We start from the raw sequence: 7,206 nt of genomic DNA on the forward strand, positions 1-7,206 counted from the left end.
AGATAGATAGATAGATAGATAGATAGATAGATAGATAGATAGATAGATAGATAGATAGATGATAGATAATTTGTGGTATCACACTTGGTATATGAAACTCCCACTAAGAAGTGGGAGTTTTATTGATCTATATTTTACCAATATAGATTGGTATTTGCTTTGCACTTTATAACGTTGAGAATCATCCAAAGCACTGAGAAGTTGTAGTAACATATACATACCCTTTATTCATTTATTTATTTATCTATCTATCTAGATAGGTTGTCTGTCTGTCTATCTATCTATCTGTGGAGATTGGTTCTCCTTATCTCTCCTATGGTGTAAAGGTAATGACTACTCGCAAGACCAACCCCACTACTTGTTTATTGATATAGAAGTTTGATCTGCTTCATTTCTAGCCTAGGTTGGCTTACCACTCTTTGGGCATCCTGGTGGCTCTGTATTCTCAGGGAGTCACAGATTCATACCAGAATTTGTGTGAACGTCCAATCACCTTTAGCCCCACTACAACTCAGAACTTCCAAACTCAAGTGATCCATCAGCCTCAGTTCCACCAGTAGCAGGGAACATAGGCATGCACCACATTGGCCAGCATTGTGATTTTCCCAAGGGTAACACAGCTAGTTTGTGTGTCAGTGGTAGAATCTGAACCCAGGTCTTCCTGACACCACTTGCTCTCTTTCAAATCTGCCCTGCAGATCTGAATCTGAACCAGCATTTTATATACTGAAGCAATATCAGAAGCAACATAATTTACTGGTTCTAGATTATAGTTCATTCCACCTAGACCACCAGAGCTCAGTCGGCTAAAGTATCTTGTCCTTCCTGCTGTCACATATGCACCCCTCTCCCACTCTGGCTTTGCACCTCTTTGCTCTTGTTGGAGGAACAATAATCGAATCAATATTACTTTTGCTATTATAAAGTGATTGACAACCTATTGCCTAGCTCCATTCAAAATCCCTCTGACTGCTCAGATAAGAACTCCTTCCCTGACCACCACACCCTGAAATGTGTTATGTTCCTCCTAGGGTAGGGATTCTTCACTTTGTTTGTGCCACAGACCCCTCTGACAGCCTGCAGAAGTCTATTGATCCCTTCTCATGATCATGTTTTTACATGCATAAAATAAAAGATTTCATGGAAGGAAACTAATTATACTGAAATATAATTATCAAAATTTTTTAAAGTTCATGGACCCCAGGAAAAGAATTCTTGCCTTAGGAGAATGGGGCGGGGACCACCTCTCTTTTATATCCCAGTGTCTAGTTGGGTTGCCTGGCACATGGTAGGCTCTTAATAAAAGCTTACTTCTTTTAAAAATTTTTATCTCGAGTGTATCACACAACACTTGGCACAAAGTTGGCATTTAATAAATGTTTGCTTAACTTATTTGTTGAATAAAAAAATACTACAGTCAGAAGACTTGGGTCCTTGGGAATCAAGAAACACTACAACTTAGAGCTTGATTTATTATTTTGCTGATTGTCTAGACTTAAGAAAGTGATGGGGAAATTGTATTAATGCAGATTAAACTTAAGTTTGCCATGTATATTGTTTTTCAGAGAGTCCGTTACTAAATATTTACCAGCACACTTCTGCTTTCTATTCATTAACAATAACATTTACATGTGGGAGCTCCCACGGACTAGAGGGAAGAGTACTGAGTTGGCATTCAGAAATCTATAAGACTTTAGGTAAATTTTTTCTGGTCTTGTTTCCATATTTGTATAAGGCGACCTTACTGTCTCTGAGTTTAAGGCGCTGTCCATGGTCCCTCCACCTGCTATGGGAAGGCTGTTTTCATAGCATTTATGAAAGCTTCTTAGTCACTTGTATTGTGCTCATTCTAAAGTTGTCCTATTGCAGAAATTCAGAACACCAATGGTAGTAGGAACTCAGGGTCATCTAGTTAGAGGTAGATGATGGCACAATGGATAGAGAGACCTAATTTCAAATTCAGCCTCAAGCACTTGCTAACTATGTGACCCTGGGCAAGTCACTTAACTTCTGTTTGCCCCAGTTTCTTCAACTATAAAATAGAGATAATAAGAGTACATATCCCCCAGGACTGTCATGAGAATTAAATGAGATAATATTCCCAAAGTGATTAGCTCACTGTCTGGCATAAAGTGGGTGTTATATAGATACTTATTCCTTCCCTTCCCTAGTCCATCTAATCACAGACCCTGCCTGAAGCATCCCTAATAAGTGGACATCCAGACTCCTCTTGAGTAATACCTCCAGTGATAGAGAACTGTTTATATCTTGAGACAGCCCATTCAAATTCTAGGTAAGACATTTTCTCCCAGGTTGAGCCAAAAATCTGTTTCTGTAATGTTTACCCATGAATCCTAGATCTGTCCTTCAGGGCCAAGCAGAACATGTCCAGGTTCTCTGACATAACCCTTCCAGCACACAAAGGCTGCAACCATGTGCCCACAGTTCAAACATGCATATTTTTTTAACCTGTCTTTGTGTAACATGGTTTTTTAAGTCATCTCACCACTCTAGTCTTCTAGATTAGAAGAAGACCTGCTTGTCTTCTTTTAAAATTGAAATTTTAAAAAGTCTTCTCTTAATTAAGCACCTAGCTAGGCTAAGCATTTTATAGATTTTATCTTATTTTATCCTCACAACAACCCTGGGAAGTAGGTGCTAGTATTATACCCATTTTACAGATGAGGAAACTGAGTCACACAGTTAGTAAATGTCTGAAACCAGGTTTCAGTTTAGGTTAGTGAGCTGTCATATCCCTTAAAAAATGTAGTGTATAGAATTAGACATAATACTCCAAGTGTGATCTAACCAGCATAGAGCACAGCTGGGCAATGCAGAGGGTCAAATGAGAAAACCTGCATAAAATACTTTACAACAAGCCTTAAGTTACTTCATGAATGCTTGGCACTTAGGTTCAAATGACTACATTCATGAGTACAGGATGGGGAAGACACAGCTAAAAAAAATCATTTTCTATTGTTAAAAGAAAAAATAGAGTGATGTCATGTTCTTAAAAGCTAATACCTTGATAGAATCACAGCTTTAGATCTGGAAGGGACCTTCCTTAGATATTATCTAGCCCAAACTCCTTCATTCTGCAAATTAGGACACAGAGAGAAGTTTGAACACCCAAGGTCATAAATATAGTAAATAATGACTCCAGGATCCAAACTCAAGTCCTGTGATTCAAAGTTCACATTGTCTAGAGCAAAAATCATAGAAACTATAGCTGAAAATTGCCTCGGAGATCATCTACCCCTTGATTGAAATATGAGGAAACTGAAGATCTGGATCCAGAAGCTCAGCACCTTTTCCACCACTTGTTCTTCCCTCAGTGCAGGCTCAAAACTCCAACCTGTTGGCTTTAGACCCCTCCATTATATTGGCTTTTTTGTTGAAGACAGAATGGGTTCTGGACCTGGGATTTCATTGGTACAGGGAACTCCCAAATGAGACAACTGCCTCTACCAATATTGGTCAATAGCCTCTCAGGAAATTAAAGTTCTATAGAATCACCAAGAAAACTTCAGAGGGTAAGTGGATTGTCCAGAATCCCTCAATCCTTCTCCAGAGGGAGGGCTGGAACTTGTTCTACCAGCTTTCAGGCCGGCTCTCAGTCACACACACCAGTGCCCTCTCCATTCTCTCCTGCCTTTCTCTGTCTGTCTCTGTCCATCTGTCCCTGTCTATCCTACCCTCTTCTCTCTCCTCTCTTTGTCTCTGTCTGTGTCTGTGTCTATGTCTCTCTCGGTTTCATAAACATGTAGTGCTTTAATAGAGTTATTTGGATACATGAATAACATTATTTTGGGTTTTTTTTTTTTGCCTTTTGGAGGGCAATTGGGGTTAAGTAACTTGCCCAAGGTTACATGGCTAGTTTTTTTGTGTGGGTGTTAAGTGTCTGGGGCTGGAACCGAACTCAGGTCCTCCTGACTCCGGGGCCAACACTTTACTCACTGCAGCACCTAGCCGCCCCAATAACATTACTTTTGAATAAAGGATATCAATTCCATATCTATACTAGTAGGATTTAGTTTGAAAGTCCTCTATAGCAATCATTCTACTAATAACATTTCCTGATCAGTCCCTTGTCCTTTTATCTTCCCAAAATGCAATGGACAACTTTACAAGATTAGCCACGTGCAATTCCCAACACTTTAGGTTATTAACAATGTGCAAATAAACAATTACAGCTAATATTAATTATATTTCAGTTATAAAAGGATTGTGACACAAAATACTAACTGTGCTCTCTCTCTTTTTTCTTTCCCTCCCTTCCTCACGTCTTATCTTTTCTGTCTCTAACAGTTTGTCTCAGTGTATCTGTCTCTCCCTCTTTTTCTTTCTCTGTCTCTCATAGTCTGTCTCTCTCTGTAGTTGTCTCTCTGCCTCTGTCTATCTCTGTCTCTCTCTCTCTCTCCCCAACTTTGTCTCCATCTGCCCATCTCCCTCTGAATCTCTGTCTTTCCAAATCTATGTCTCCCTTTGTTGAAGCTGGGCAAAACAATAGTAACAAGCATTTAGAATTTTCTAGGTGAAGCATTCCCAAAGTAACCCACCCACCATCTTAGAAGAGTGCATCTTTGGCCTGTATATGTCTTTCCCCTCACTTGCTCCATTTAAGCTTACCAGTTCACATTCACATTCTCTTAGGATCACATGACTTACTTTTACTGTGGATAGCAGAGCATAGCACCACTGAGGGCCTGGCCACCAATTTCTGGTCTGTGGTGGGAATGTAATCTGGCTGAAAGCCTAGTACATTTCCAGAAGGTTCAACACTTGGAGGTTGATGGGTATATTGGGCCACAAGTCGGGGTGATCTGGGTTCCTAGAGGGAGAATCCAGATTAATGCAATCAGGGATCTTTCCAAGGAGAGAATTAAAAGCAGAGCACAAATAAAAGTAAATCCCATAGAAGACCACCTGTCCAAAGAGCCCTTCTTGGCTCTCCTGAAGCTCAGACAACACCAGCAACCAGCATTAAAACAGTTTGCTCTATTGTCCAGGCATGATTTCCAACACCTGTTAAATTGCCCACTTAAAGAAAGACCATTTGAAAAGGAAATTCTAAACGCATTAAAGATGCATGAGAACAGTTGTCTCTCTTCTTTCTTTGATTGAGGCTGTCTCACACCTGCACTCAAGAGCAAGGGTCTGGACCTCTGGGGTCTCGTTGCCTCTTTTCTCCTAAAGCAAAATGTGTTTAAATCTGCACTTCGCTGCAGGAATAATCTCCCTGCCTCCAGTACTGAGGCTCTACACCTCAGCCCCTTTCTCCTTCTGATGGAGTCTTTTGTTCTCCTCCGTCCATCTGCCCATTTAAAATTCTGGCTTTTCAGTTTAAGGCTTATTTACTTTTCAAAGAGGTACATTCAGTCTTTTAAAAGACTAAAAAACAGCCTGTAATTTACTTGTTCTTGATAGAATAAATTCAAAAATATCCTTTCCTGAGGTATTGTACCGGGACATCTAGGGCTGGTCCTAAAGTGCCATTTTTTTCAAACCATTTCTGATACCAGACTTATGAATATCTCCCCTATACACTTTAGTTCAATGTGCCAACCCTATATATTGCAGTACAAATGAATAATCTGCCTCAGTGCAATATAACACCAAGTTGTCTGTAATTTGGTAGATGGGATCAACCCTGACCTGATAACCACAAAAGAAAATGCAAGTTGAAAAAGTCTTTATATGGAACATGTATCGCCATAGTACAACACAGTAAGCTTAGTGAGAGCAGGAAATAGCTCACTTTTACCTTTTTTATCCCCAGCACCCACCACAGAGCCTGAAGCACAGTCAATCAGCTTGTCTATGTCAGAGATCCTTAAACTTTGGTGTGCCATGGACCCCTTTGGGAGCCTGGTGGAGCCCATGGACCCCTTCTCAGAATAATCTTTTTAAATACATAAAACAAATCACATAGGATTACAAATAAAACCAATTATGTTGAAATAAGTCATCAAAAGAATATTTTTAAAAGTTTATAGACCCTAGCCTTAGAATCCATGGTCTGAGAACAGAGAAAAAAAATTAATTCAGGACTTTAAGGAACAACAGTTAATGAGCACTTTGGGTTTTAAAAATTCACCAACATTCTATTAGCTTCCCTTTTTATTATTATTTTTTATTAATTGAATAAATTTTTGGTCACCTGATAAAGTACAGCCCATCAGCTAAGTAGATTGTTATGGGGCAGATGGTGTCACGTAGGCTGTAACACGTACTTATTTCATTGGTGGATGATGTCAAAGTCTGGCTGGTTGGAACCTCTTCTCTGTTTCAGGCCCAGCATCATCCTGGCCTGTCCCTGTCTCTGAGATCTACCTCACCCATGGGTTCAGGCTACTAATCATCTATTGCTATAAAAAGAAGCTGGGCTGATATTCTCATTTGTAATACAGTTATTTGCAGTCATCACACATCTCTTATTAGATTGTAATTTTCTTGAGGGAAGAGACCATGTCTTGTTCATCTTTTTAACCCCAGCACCTTCTGCAGGGCCTTACACATATTAGGTACTTAAATATTTGTTGAATTGAATTAAGTTGAGAAACCTCCAATTTTATTGTGTTAGTTATTCCTGAGCAGGAAAAAAAAGTCAAAAGGAAATTATTTTGGAGAACTGCTTTGTCCTCCTTGCTCCAAATATGTGTGTGTGTGTGTGTATATATATATATATATATATATATATATATATATATAAACAAGAGGGGAATACACACACACACGCAAACATCTTTTGTTGTTGTTTAGCAATGTCTGACTCTTTGGGACCCCTTTTTTGGGGCTTTCTTGGCAGAGATATGGCCTAGTTTGCCATTTTCTCCTCCAGGTCACTTTACAGATGAAGAAACTGAGGCAAACAGGGGTAAGTGACTTGCCCAGAGTCACACAGCTGGTAAATGTCTGAGGCCGTCTGGCTCTCGATCCACTGTCACACCTAGTCTCTCTCTCTCTCTGTGTCTGTCTCTCATGTTTTTAAAATATAGTAACATTTTCAGGGAGCAAAAGTGAGAGCCTCCCTGAAACTCTCTCTTGAATTATATTTGAAGAGGTTTTTTTTACATGGTGAAGCAAATCACTATAGCTTGAAACCTATTGTTTACTTTGCATAGTTAAAATGGGATTTATAGCTGTGGTAAAAAAAGAAAATTAAAGGATATTATCCTAAAATCAAGAGAAAGGAAATCATTGCTG

At 39.4% G+C, this 7,206-nt stretch overlaps 1 protein-coding gene across 1 annotated transcript in view; it reads right to left on the reverse strand.

Moving 5' to 3' along the window:
- The window catches only part of ANKRD34B (ankyrin repeat domain 34B), a 28,734-nt gene extending 23,914 nt beyond the window's left edge, over positions 1-4,820 (reverse strand). Inside the window, exon 1 of the mRNA XM_069085024.1 lies at positions 4,669-4,820. The gene's annotated coding sequence lies outside the window, so the exon portion shown is untranslated. The remainder of the gene's footprint in view (positions 1-4,668) is intronic.
- Between the last annotated feature and the right edge of the window lie 2,386 nt (positions 4,821-7,206).

The sequence above is a fragment of the Petaurus breviceps genome, unplaced genomic scaffold, assembly GCF_028583685.1.
Source record: "Petaurus breviceps papuanus isolate PSGF00001 unplaced genomic scaffold, PetGlider_PUasm1.0 175, whole genome shotgun sequence".
Taxonomy (NCBI): Eukaryota; Metazoa; Chordata; class Mammalia; order Diprotodontia; family Petauridae; genus Petaurus; species Petaurus breviceps.